Source organism: Arachis stenosperma, chromosome 5, assembly GCF_014773155.1.
Source record: "Arachis stenosperma cultivar V10309 chromosome 5, arast.V10309.gnm1.PFL2, whole genome shotgun sequence".
Taxonomy (NCBI): domain Eukaryota; kingdom Viridiplantae; phylum Streptophyta; class Magnoliopsida; order Fabales; family Fabaceae; genus Arachis; species Arachis stenosperma.
The window spans coordinates 121,779,801-121,792,117 of NC_080381.1; the positions used below are offsets into that span (position 1 = coordinate 121,779,801).

The 12,317-nt window shown below is 32.1% G+C and overlaps 1 pseudogene; it reads left to right on the plus strand.

The window, feature by feature from the left end:
* Positions 1-4,146: 4,146 nt before the first annotated feature.
* Positions 4,147-5,513, plus strand: LOC130983150 (cold-responsive protein kinase 1-like; annotated as a pseudogene).
* Positions 5,514-12,317: the final 6,804 nt, after the last annotated feature.

Sequence of the window (12,317 nt, forward strand, 5' to 3'; positions counted from 1 at the left end):
ACGCCAACAATAACAATAGAATATTTAAAATTAAACATATAGACTTTTAATTATATTTAACATAAGAAATTAAATACTCAACAATAAAAATATAATATTTTTTACTACTCACAGTAACTGAATAACATAAAATATATATATAAAGAATGAAATATATCTAATAGGAATAATTTGACCGTATCAAAAGCTTATTTAAAAAAAAAATTGGAAAAACGATGAAAAGACGTTTGAAATTATTATTATTATTATTATTATTATTATTATTATTATTATTATTCATAGTGATTTTTGTAATAATTTTTATTATTAATTTTTTTTGTTAACCCCACACATTCAAAAAAAAGAAAAAAATTAGCTTCTATAACTTAAATTTAGTCCACATTTCATATCACTTTGCCATAACATTTGTCGGACAATGGCGGACCGACATTTCACGTGTTCTCTTTTCTTTCCTCCAATACATTTTAGGTGAGGAAAAAAAATACTTTTCTCACCGTAGTGTCATGTTTTAATTGTTATTTTTTTAAGTTAATTATTATTATTTGACTGTTTATGCTTCAAACATTTAACATTGATTGCAAAAATTTTTAATCTTATTATCTTTCACTTCAAAGCAAATAGACAGATAAAAATGTCTTAAAATTTCGTATTTTTTATGAAATAAAATAAACCTATTTTTTATACTCGATTCAATTTTAAAATGGTAATGAAACGATTAAAGGCGTAATAAAGTCAACAAAAACAAATAAAATATACATACATAATTTTAAAATTTTGAAGTTGATAAAATTATATAAGCATAGATTAGTATACATGCATTATTTGCCTAATTTTCTTTTTGTGTTTTAATTTATTTTTCAATTACTTTGATTATAATAACTAACTTCTGGTGATGGAGAATGTGAGCCAAAAAAAAAAAATTATTATTGATTTATTTTATTATTTTTTTAGGTGAACATTTATTTTATTATTAACAATATGATAATAATAGTCACAGAAAAAAAAAACAATATGATAATAATTGTACATTTTTTTTTTTTTTTTGAAATGGTACAGGTTTTATGAATAGCTTCTACTTCATTGGATTTGAATAAAACGTGGGAGGCCTACTTACTGCACAATTCCGTTCGCTTTATTTCTTTTAAGTCATGAGCTAATAACATTCTTTACCTCAGTCGATCACTTCAGACAACTACTATAAGGATGGACATTTTCGACATTTTAACACTAGCTACAAGATAAAAATACTATTAACTACCTAATCGTACCATAAATATCATGTTCACCGTTTTGTCAAGGAGAACACGTGATAATTTTCCTATAATATCATCTTTTATTTATACATACAGCAGTGTGATCGAATCAATAAATTTTATTATTTTAAATTAATACTTAATTAATAATAATTTATACTAATATCTATAAAAATGTATACATATTTTAACACAACTTATATTTATATTTATTAAAATTTATATAGATAAATCATTATTAAAGCCAATTTTAACACTTATACTGACCAAATATTGGCCAAATCTAATAAAATACTGACCCCCTAAAATTTTTTGTTATTTATATAGCAATATTAATATGGAAACAAAATCTCTTTCAACGGGTATGATCAAAATAAGAATATAGATTTGTTCATATAATTTCGACATTGAGAAATGTAATAACAACAAAAATTAACATAATTAAGAATCTCAATAAACATATTTAAATTCAAAATGTATGTGCAAAAGTTTCTTCCCTAGACCTAATTCTTAAGCAATCGATTTACCAAACTTATGATTAGTGTTGCAATTTTTGCTAACTAAACAAATCTGGTATCGTTATTTATTATATTTTATATTGATAGTTTAAATTTAAAATTTATGATTTAGGATTTAAGTTTAAAATTTAAAATTTTTTATGTTTTTTTAATAACAAATTAGTATTTTATCGTATACTATTATGAAAATATAAATTTTTTAAAATTATGTCGGTCCTGATATTATAGATTATGATACAAAAAATTTATAGCATTAAACTATTTTTATAAAATGATCGTAAAGGACAAAAGTCCTCGTCGGCTATGAAGACCAGAGTCTTAAATAAAATTAAATAATAAATTTTTTAGTTATTATTTTCAAATAAAAAAGTTTAATTTTTTTTACTTAATTTTAACATTCGTTATCTAAAATTTGAAAGAATTTAACGTGTATATTTTTATATTTGATTAGGTATTAAATTTGTTACACAAACAAAAATAATTAATTTTTATACTTGCTATTTAAAAATAATATTTTTTCTGTATATACTAAAAATATAATTAGATATTAACATAAAAAAATTTATATTGATAGTTATAAAATTAACTCATTTTTTTAAAAAATAATTTAATCTTGATTCTAACTTTTAATCACAACATTAGTATTCTAACTTTTAATCAGGTATTATATATGTTATCAATTAACATTTTACAACATCAATCTTTGAAAAAAATTGTTAATAGAGTGACTAGAAGACAAATATGACTAATTCGTAATCTTTGAAAGACTAATTTGATTAAAAAAATCTTTTAGAGTTGAATTTGAAAAATATCTTATCTTTCGGTTCATAAGGCATAATTCAAACTTTCCATACTTGCTTAAGTGAATTAATGAGCTAATTATTAGACCAACTTAAGTTAGTTATATAATGGTTAAAGTAAATGATTACTCGTGACATTATTGTTATCCACAAATTAAAAAAAAAAAATCTTTGGTGCAGTGATGTGAAAATTGAACCAATTTGGACGGTTGGATTGAAAAATCAAGAGTGAATATCCCACCCGATTCTTGATAATTATTTCGAAAGGACAACGAGGTCTCAAGAAAAAAAAATATCAATTCGGCTACTGATAATTTTTTTTAGTACAGGAACTAATCCGTCCCATAAAAATAAAGTTCAAGAGTTGAATTGGTATTTTTTTTTGTCAAAAATCTCATTATCTTTTGAGGTAATAATTGTCGGGACTATTTTAAGTTTTTCTAAAAAATCAATGAACTAGTCCCTAGAATCCTAGATCAATCTGGGTTGGTCATAGGACCGAACAAAGAGCGAAATCAATGTGGGAATTGGTTTGATTCAGATGGTTTTTGCTAAAACTAGTGAACTGACAAGTTTGATAAATCCGGATTGGTTCGGAATTTTATTTCAAACCCCACACTTAAAACTGCGTCGTTTTCATTAAAAAAAAGAAGAAAAAAAACCCCAATTCGAACCACCCATCTCCAACCTCACTCTCGCACTTTCACTTTCAATTGAACAGCAGAGAGACAGAGCTCTCATCATAGTCAATGCTATAGTCCTTTTCCATTTTCTTCCTTTCTTTTATATTGAATTATGAATTAATGATTCCATTATAATGCAAGTGCCAATTTTAGGCCTGTTAGGCATTTGGATATTGCAATGAAAAGGCATTACATTCTTATTGAGGCAGTAAAAACATCTTTACATACAGAAACGAAATGTTGATAAGCTTACCATAAATTTAATTTTCTTATACTTATGCACCATAAAAAAGATTAGACTGGTTTTTCAGAGCATCAACTTTGCAAGTTAATCCTTCAGTGAGTATTTATTAACTATTTGACAAAACCTTAAAATGAAAGGCTACCTATAGAATTGATACAAGAAATAATTACATCTTCCATCACCTAATCGTCCCCTCTACAAACCTGGTTGATTTATTTTTTAAAAGTAGAATTGTATAAATTACGATGGCATTGTATATATGATAGCTTACTTAAACTGAGTCATAGTACTAGTTCAAATAAATAACGTGACATTTTATCTTTTTGTGTTTTACTAAACACCTATGTTGAACTTTTCTTAGGGAACCTTAAAAGATGGGAGACAAGTAGCAGTGAAGACCCTTTCAGCTGGGTCAAGGCAAGGAGTTCGTGAATTTTTAACTGAGACTAAAACTATATCAAATGTTAAGCATCCAAACCTTGTTGAATTGGTCGGTTGCTGTGTTCAAGGACCTAATCGTATACTAGTCTATGAGTATGTGGAAAATAACAGCCTTGATCGTGCGTTACTTGGTAACTTTGAGTAATGCTTTGTTGTAAATTATGAAATAAAATACTAAGTTTCACATTCTGAAGAGAGAATCAAACATGTAACCTTTTCCATCTTTGTTTAGGCACAAGGAGTATAAACATCAGACTAGACTGGAGAAAAAGATCTATTATTTGCATGGGCACTGCAAGGGGTCTTGCATTTCTTCATGAAGAACTTGTGCCACACATCGTGCACAGAGACATCAAAGCCAGCAACATACTACTCGACACAGACTTTAATCCAAAAATAGGAGATTTTGGGTTGGCTAAATTGTTTCCTGATGACATCACTCATATTAGCACAAGAATTGCTGGAACAACGTATGTTATAGTTTGGACTCCTATCATTTTTAAATTCTTGATTTTGTCATAGTCTTAGCTTTGGAGAATTTATACTTGTAAATTATAATGCCTTAAACCTATTATTTTAGGCATTTCCTTCTCTGACTATATGCTTGTGATAGACTTCAATTTTTTGTGTTCAGCTATAATGTATTAATGTTCTTCATAAAGGTGAAGCAAAAATGTTAGTTTGTTGCCCCAACCCTCACTGTGTTGTTAATACATTGGGATTTTTCTTATTTATTTTCTTTCTGTCAAGATTTTAAAAAAAATTCAACCCTCAATTGGACTATGGAACTCACCAATATGTTACCCTGTTTTGGTTTCGATTTGCACAGTGGTTACTTGGCGCCTGAATATGCAATTGGTGGCCAGTTAACCATGAAGGCTGATGTGTATACTGTATAGTTTGGGGGTTCTTATACTTGAAATAGTTAGCGGCAGAAGCAGTTCAAGGACAAACTGGGGAGACTCATACAAACTCCTCTTGGAATGGGTAAGTGCATAACATCCTGTATTCATGCATTTTATGTTTGCTGATTTTCTATGCGGATCAATTTTGGTTTTGCTGAGGGCACTGGTTAAAGAATCAATAAAAAGGAAGATTCTAAGTTTTTGCCATATCCAATTCATTGAACATTATGTTCACGTAACAGGCATGGCAACTCCATGAAGAGGGGAAGTTGGTGGAGCTTGTGGATCCAGAAATGGGAGAGTTTCCTGAGGAAGAGGTGATTAGGTACATGAAGGTAGCATTCTTCTGCACACAAGCAGAAGGCCAATGATGTCACAGGTTGTTGATATGTTGTCCAAGAAAACAAAGCTCAATGAGAAGCAACTCACAGCACCAGGTTTCTTCCAAGACTCAGGAGAGTCTTCTCTAAAGAAGTCTTCTGGTGAGTCCACAAGCTATCAGTTTAGCTCTACCCCTGCCAGTATTACTCAGGTCAACCCCCGGTGAAGCGAATATCGAATAAAATCAAATAAATCCTGTTGTGAATTGTAGATTTCAAAAAGAAAAGAAAAAAAGGAAATCAAGAGAGAGATGGCAGCTTCTTCTTCCCCCTTCTTTTGAAAGTGAAAAAAATGTGATAAGATTTTGTTTTCTTTTCTTATAGTTGTAATTTTAATTTTTTGAATATAATGTGGCAATTGAAATTAAGTAACTTATGGGAGAGCATATTGAAATTAAGTAACTTATGGGAGAGCATATTGAAACCGCACAATCGCCGTCGTCGTCTCCGAGCTGTTGTCAAAAACTCTGCCTCATCTTAGTGCTGCCAGTCCACACTCCTTGTGAGTCTCGCCTCCATCTGTGTCGAAGAAGCTAGTTTGGCTCTGTGGCTCGCCATCTCTTCCTCCTCCTCATGCCTTCTCTACTTCCTTCTTGTGTTTTCTCTTCTATCAACAGTGCATGTCAGTGTGTAACAAATGATGCGTTTAGTTTTAAAATTAAGAAAAGATGAGATACGAGAACAAGCCATGAAAAATAAAGACACAAAAATAAATATTTTTGTATTTTTTTATGGTAAATTAAATATAAGATAGAATAAATAATAAATATTTTAATTTATTTTTATTTTTTTATATAAAATTTATAATAAAAATTAAAATAATAAAAAATATAATTATAAAAATTTGATAGTGATAATAAAAAAAATAAAAGAGCAAAATGTGTCTTGGTGTAATATTTTTATGTTTTTTTATTAGAAATAATATAAAATATATTAATTTAATATTTATATTTTGTTTATTAAATATAATTTTATGTTTTTATATTTATATTTAAGTGACCTATTTTTATAAATAAAAATGTAGTCAAATAGACAAGAGGAAAGAAATAACTAAAGACAAGAAATTAAGACATTGAACGTAAAAGCAGTTTTTATTGAATTTGAATCTTTTAAATTTTGAATTTAATTTTAGAAGGTAAAGTATGATCTATCACTATTTATTTTATAAGTGGGACTAAGAGAATACATAATAAAAAAAATATTCAATAATAAGAAATCTCACTTTATCATCTAAAATAAAAATCTAAAATTTAGATGATACAAATTCAATTTTATCTATTCCTTTCTTATTTGCGTCTTTTATTTTTATTTTTTTCTATCCCTTTAATGGAATGAATGGTTGAATTGGAGTCCCATGGGACTTTATGCCAATCAAATTTCAAAAGGTAATCTAAACTCAATAAAATTAGTTTTTTAGTTATTTTATATTAATTTTTAATAATTGTGTTAGTCGAAAAATATTTTCGACTAAGAAAGGTTAATTCGAAGTCGTGAAGAGGTCGATTGAGGTGATTAGTGGTTGTCGAAAAGATGCGCGAGCGGGCATTAGATAGAAGTACTCGACACGAATTCGATTTCAAGACACTTTATTAAATCGAACAGGTTTAATCGGACAAGATATTCGAGACAAGTAATCGAATAAGTTATTCGAATAACAGATCGAGCAGTTACATAAGTGGAGAAGTTAAAGGCCTTTGTCACGTAAAGAATTTATGTGTAAACGTTTATTAGCCAAAGGGCGAGAACGGTTACCAAGGAGTATACATTCAAAGTTGCGTTTTTGTAATTAATTGTTAGTTACAAAAGTAGATTATAAATACTAGAAAGTTTTAGGAAATAAGGGTTAAAACTTTAACTCAGAAAACACTCAAGCACACTCACATTCCCAGAGAATTCCTGAGTCTACGATCGAGTTACTTTTCTGTAGGGTTCCTTCCATATTTTTACTCTTTCAATTTATCTTTTTGTAAACTTTATTTTTCAAGCAAATTCATCTTTCAATTATTCTTTATTTTCAATGTCTAATTTACATTTCTGCACTTTGAATTTTCATGTCAAAGCCCTTTGACTCAGTCGAAGGCACTTTACTGCTTTCTTTTAATTTTAATACAATCCTTTTCGATTTCAGCACATTTTCCTTTCGAAAACTTTATTTCTTTATTTCTTTTATTTATTTACAAATTTTATCCTAATACCCGTCTAATCGAAGACACTTTGATGCACTTTTAGAAAACTGGTACCTGCAAAGAGGAGTAGGTTTCGCTCCCAGACCACTAGATATCGAACCACTATCGATTTGCTAAAAATCGACAAGGTATTCCCCGATAGAGAAATCTTGTTTGTCTTTATACTATGCCTGTATGAAATTAAAGTGTTACATTAGTGGCTAAATCGGTGAAGTTATAGCACAAATCGATCTCATCAATATATGTTAAGTTTTTCAATGTTATGAGGACGTTTAGGAAAATGGATGCTAGTTTTGACAGAATTTGATTTACAATATGTCCCAGCCAAGGCTGTGAAAGGTCAGGTCATTGCAGATTTTTTTGTTAATAATTTGAATAATCTGAATGACCAGGAGACAAATGTAATCGATATTGAGGTTGATTATTGGAAGTTATATTTTGATGGATTGAAGCATAAAGATGGTGCGGGGGTTGGAATTCTTATCATCTCACCAGAAGGGATTCCATCAGAGTTCTTGTTTGAATTAAAATATCCTTGCTCGAATCATGTGGCAGAGTACGAAACTTTGATTTTGGGTTTAGAAATATTATTTAGTAAAGGGGCTTTAGAAGTTCAAATATTAGGGAATTCTCAGTTTGTTCTAAAGCAGTTATCGAAGGAGTTTAAATGCAATAATGAAAAATTGCAAAAATATTTAACAACTGCTTGGGAGTTGTTAACTTCCTTTCGAAAAGTTTCTTTGATTCATATCCCCAGGATCCATAATGAAATCACAAATGAATTAGCCCAAATTGCTTCGAGATATAGAATCGGTCCAGAAACTATTAAAAATTGACAAGTATCCATCAAATTTTAGTGCCTGCGAATGAGAGAGTGGCTTTGTGTATAGATGAATGGGAAGATACTGATTGGAGAAAACTTATTGCTGAATATTTAAAGAACCCTAGTATCCCAATCGAAAGGAAAATAAAGTTGCAGGCGATGTATTTTGTCTTGATGGCTGATGAGTTATATAAGAAAGGGATTGATGGGAGTTTGTCGAGATGTTTAGGCCAAGATGACCAAAATATTGCTTTAGGTGAAGTCCATAATGGGATATGTGGTGCCCATCAGGCTGGAAAAAATATGAAATGGGTGTTATATCGCAATCATGTGTATTGGCCATCTATGATAAAAGATTGTATCGATTATGCAAAGGCATGTCGAGAATGTTAGAAACATGATTTGATACACCAGATTCCAGCATCTGAGATGCATTCGATAATAAAACCATGGCCGTTTAGAAGTTGGGCTTTAGATTTGATTGGGTTAATCAACCCTCCTTCATCAAAACAACACAAGTTTATCTTGGTAGCAATTGATTACTTTACAAAGTGGGTTGAAGCAATTCCCCTAATAGAAGTTGGTCAAGGCGAAATAATAGACTTTGTTGAGGAACATATTATCCATCAATTTGGAATTTCTCAAACATTAAGTACTGATCAAGGAACTATGTTTACTGGTCAGTGAATTAAAAGTTTTGCAGCCTCAAGGAATATCAATATGGTTACTTCAACCCCTTATTATGCGCAGGCTAATGGACAAGTAGACGCAGCAAATAAAATCCTGATAAGTTTGATAAAAAAGCATATCGGGAATAAACCTGGAACGTGGCATAAAACCTTAAGCCAAGTATTATGGGCTTATCGAAATTCACCAAGGGGGTCAACGAGTACTTCACCCTATAAATTAGTTTATGGCCATGATGCGGTGCTACCATTAGAAATTAATTTGAATATTTTGAGGATATCAAAGCAAAATGATTTGCTAGTTGATGACTATTGGAATGCAATGTTTGATGAGTTGAACAAACTAGATTCAGAGCGAATATTGACACTTGAAAACATGATTCGACAAAAGAAAAGTGTTGCTCGAAGTTATAATCGTTGAATAAAGGAGAAGTCTTTTAGTGTAAGAGAGTTGGTTTTAAAAGTTATTTTGCCAATGGAAAAGAAATCGAAATTTCTCAGCAAATGGTCCCACAGTTGGAAAGGCCATTTTCAAGTGATAGGGTCATATTCTGGAAATGCCTATCAAATCAAGGATATCGAGTCAGGAAAAATAATTAACTCGATTAATAGAAAATACTTGAGCGATATTATTGTTGGCTAAATTAAAGTCAAACATGCATAAGTCCAGAAAAGATGGAAACCATTACAAAAAGTAAAGCCTGAAGTAAAAAAATTCAAGGTGCCAAGAGTTTTACTAAGTCTGGGCATAGCTTTGCCCTTTTATTGTCCAAAGTTGAAATTGCCTCAGCCTGCTTGAACTTGTCGAATTGGACTTTCTCAAGTTGTTTCTCGTATTCTTCTCACTTAGTCTCAATCGAAACAATCTCTTGGATGAGATGTTGTTGTTCCTGCTTGGCAGTAGTAAGAGGTTTGGCTATATCAGCTCGTCTTTGGCGTATCTTGGCAAGTTTTTCATTGATCTAGGCTAATTCTGTTTCAAGTTTTACTTCTTCCTTGTCATAAAAGCTTGAATAGAAATAGCATGAGACATTCTTAAATTGAATTCTTCACGAGAAGCTTTGATTGGTTGAAGGGTTATGGTGTAACCTTTCACTTCAGTTTTGATCTTAGCTTCTTTGTTTTTGATATCTTGGAGCTTGTTTTGGAAAGCTACGCTGTCATTGGCAAGTTATTTGAATTGTTGGACTATGGCAGAGTGTGGAGTAGAAGCCAGGAGTTCAAAGGCAGAATTTAGAAAATCAGAAAGAAGCTGGTTGAGAATTGCATCATTGATCCAGGTAGCAGGGGGATGATCCAAAAGTTTAAGAAGTGAACGAAGTTGTTCTCGAGTATCAACACTCAACTCGAATGAAGGTCTTGATGTAGAAGCTCTTGGAATTGTTGGCACTGGTACAGGCACTTCGTCTTCCTGGATAGCTTGGTTTAAGACAAAGATTAGGCTGACCAAAGTAACACTTGTAGGTGTGGTAGAAGCGCCCGAGTTTCCAGACCTTTGCCCAGGGGGAGTTTAAAATTCATCCTGTTGAGGGGGACTGGAGAATCCTTGAGAAGTTTCTAAGACCCTAGATCGAGGAGAGTCTGAATTACTAGTTTTAGCAACTCTAGAGACAAAGTCGGAGTCTGGAGCCACTTGGTTTTCAGCAGAAAGTGCAGCCTGATTATTTGGTGAGGTTGGCTCAAGTACCTGAGTCTATGTCAGAGAATGCTGTGAAGGATCTTTTGTCAAATCAACCACCTGTGTTACACGGAGAGGTGGAAAGGCAGTTTGGAGTGGCTAAGTTGACCCTGTAGCTTGGATTGAATCATGGGATGTGGAGTATCCTTGATTATGATGCTGTTGTAGAAGTGGTTGATTAGATGTTAAAGGAGATATGATTGAGTGAGCAGCGGTGGTGGACTGATATAAAAGGTACACAGTTATGAGTTAAGATTTATTTTAACTCAAATGAGGGATAAGTAGAAATGATAATGTTACCTGAATGTGTCTTGGCTTTCGAATCAATTGAGGACCAGAGTCTGAATCAGCTGTATCCTCTGATTGAAAGGAAGCAGCAAGGATATTCCGAATGGTTTGTCCACTTCCATCAGAGCTCTCACTCGATGGTTGCAGACGTAACTGATAAAAACTCGAAATTAAGAGTTATTAAGTAAATGTAATTTTTAGAATATTTCGAGTTAAATCGCATAGATATGAATAGAAATGATTACCCTTCTAGAGGTCCTGGTGGGAGTCCTTCGACTTTTGTGTGGTGGTTGTCGTGCAGTGTCAACTTTTCTTTTATGGGTTCTTTTAGGGGAACTTTCAGCATCATGGGCTGTTCGAATAGCAGATTGTTGAATTTCTTCTAAAGTACGAGTGTACTTAGAGTAGTAAGCAGTCCACCATTCGAAGCACGACTTGGTGATGTATGACCTGCGATCATAAACAAGGAAATTGAAATGTTCCCTACATTGCTGATTTTTTAAGAAGCAAGCGTCAAGTTTTTCTTCGGAAGTCAGAGTGATGTGGCAGAATGGGGTCACTGTTTCGAGGCAGTGGAGTTGGAATGGCTTGAGAAAATTCCAATTGCCTAGCTGTAAAATGAGTGGCGTACAAGGTCACTTTGAACATTTTCTTTTTATGTTGGGGCAACCCTGTAGGAATTACTTGGACAGCTAACAAGTTCGCCCAATTTTGATTTGCAAGTTCATTTTTCTCAGTGTCATGTAGGAAGAGTAAACGATCAAGCCATGCAGGACCACAACTTCGACGCATAAAAGGAGCAAAATTGAGGTTGTCATTGTAAAAATCTTTACAGGAATGAAAAAGGGAAAAAACAGCCCAAAATCGGTCTTCATCTGATTGTGTATTTGGAAAATTGGGCTTGTAATCATTCAATCAAAAGCCTTCGATGTGCTGTTTATTAGTGGCACCACTTCCAGGTTTTGTCATAAATTTTCAAAAAGGGCATTAAGGCATAGTTGGAAGAGCTAGAGAGGGCCTCTTGTACTGATTATACTCTTGTCTCGGAGACAATAAACGATGGACCAAGCTCTTCAAAAATATGTCCTAGAAGAAGTTTGGCCAAGTTAAGAGCTTTCCCTTCATGAAGCAGAGCAGCCAAGGGAAGGAAAAGCTTTGACATCTGAACAATTCGAGAACAGAAAATGATTGCATTCAGCCAATAGAACAGGAAGACTACATGCTCATCATCTGTAACATCAGTGCCTTCAGCACCCATGTTATGAGCAATGAAATCATTGTAAGAATTGGTTAAGATGATATTATACTGGCGCTCAGGCTGCATGTCAGGAATACAATCCAGAGGATTTATCGGAAGCCCTGTGATAGCAGCTACATCTAAAAGAGACATACCAATCATTCCACAAGGGAGGTGAAAGTTGTTGGTTGTCCT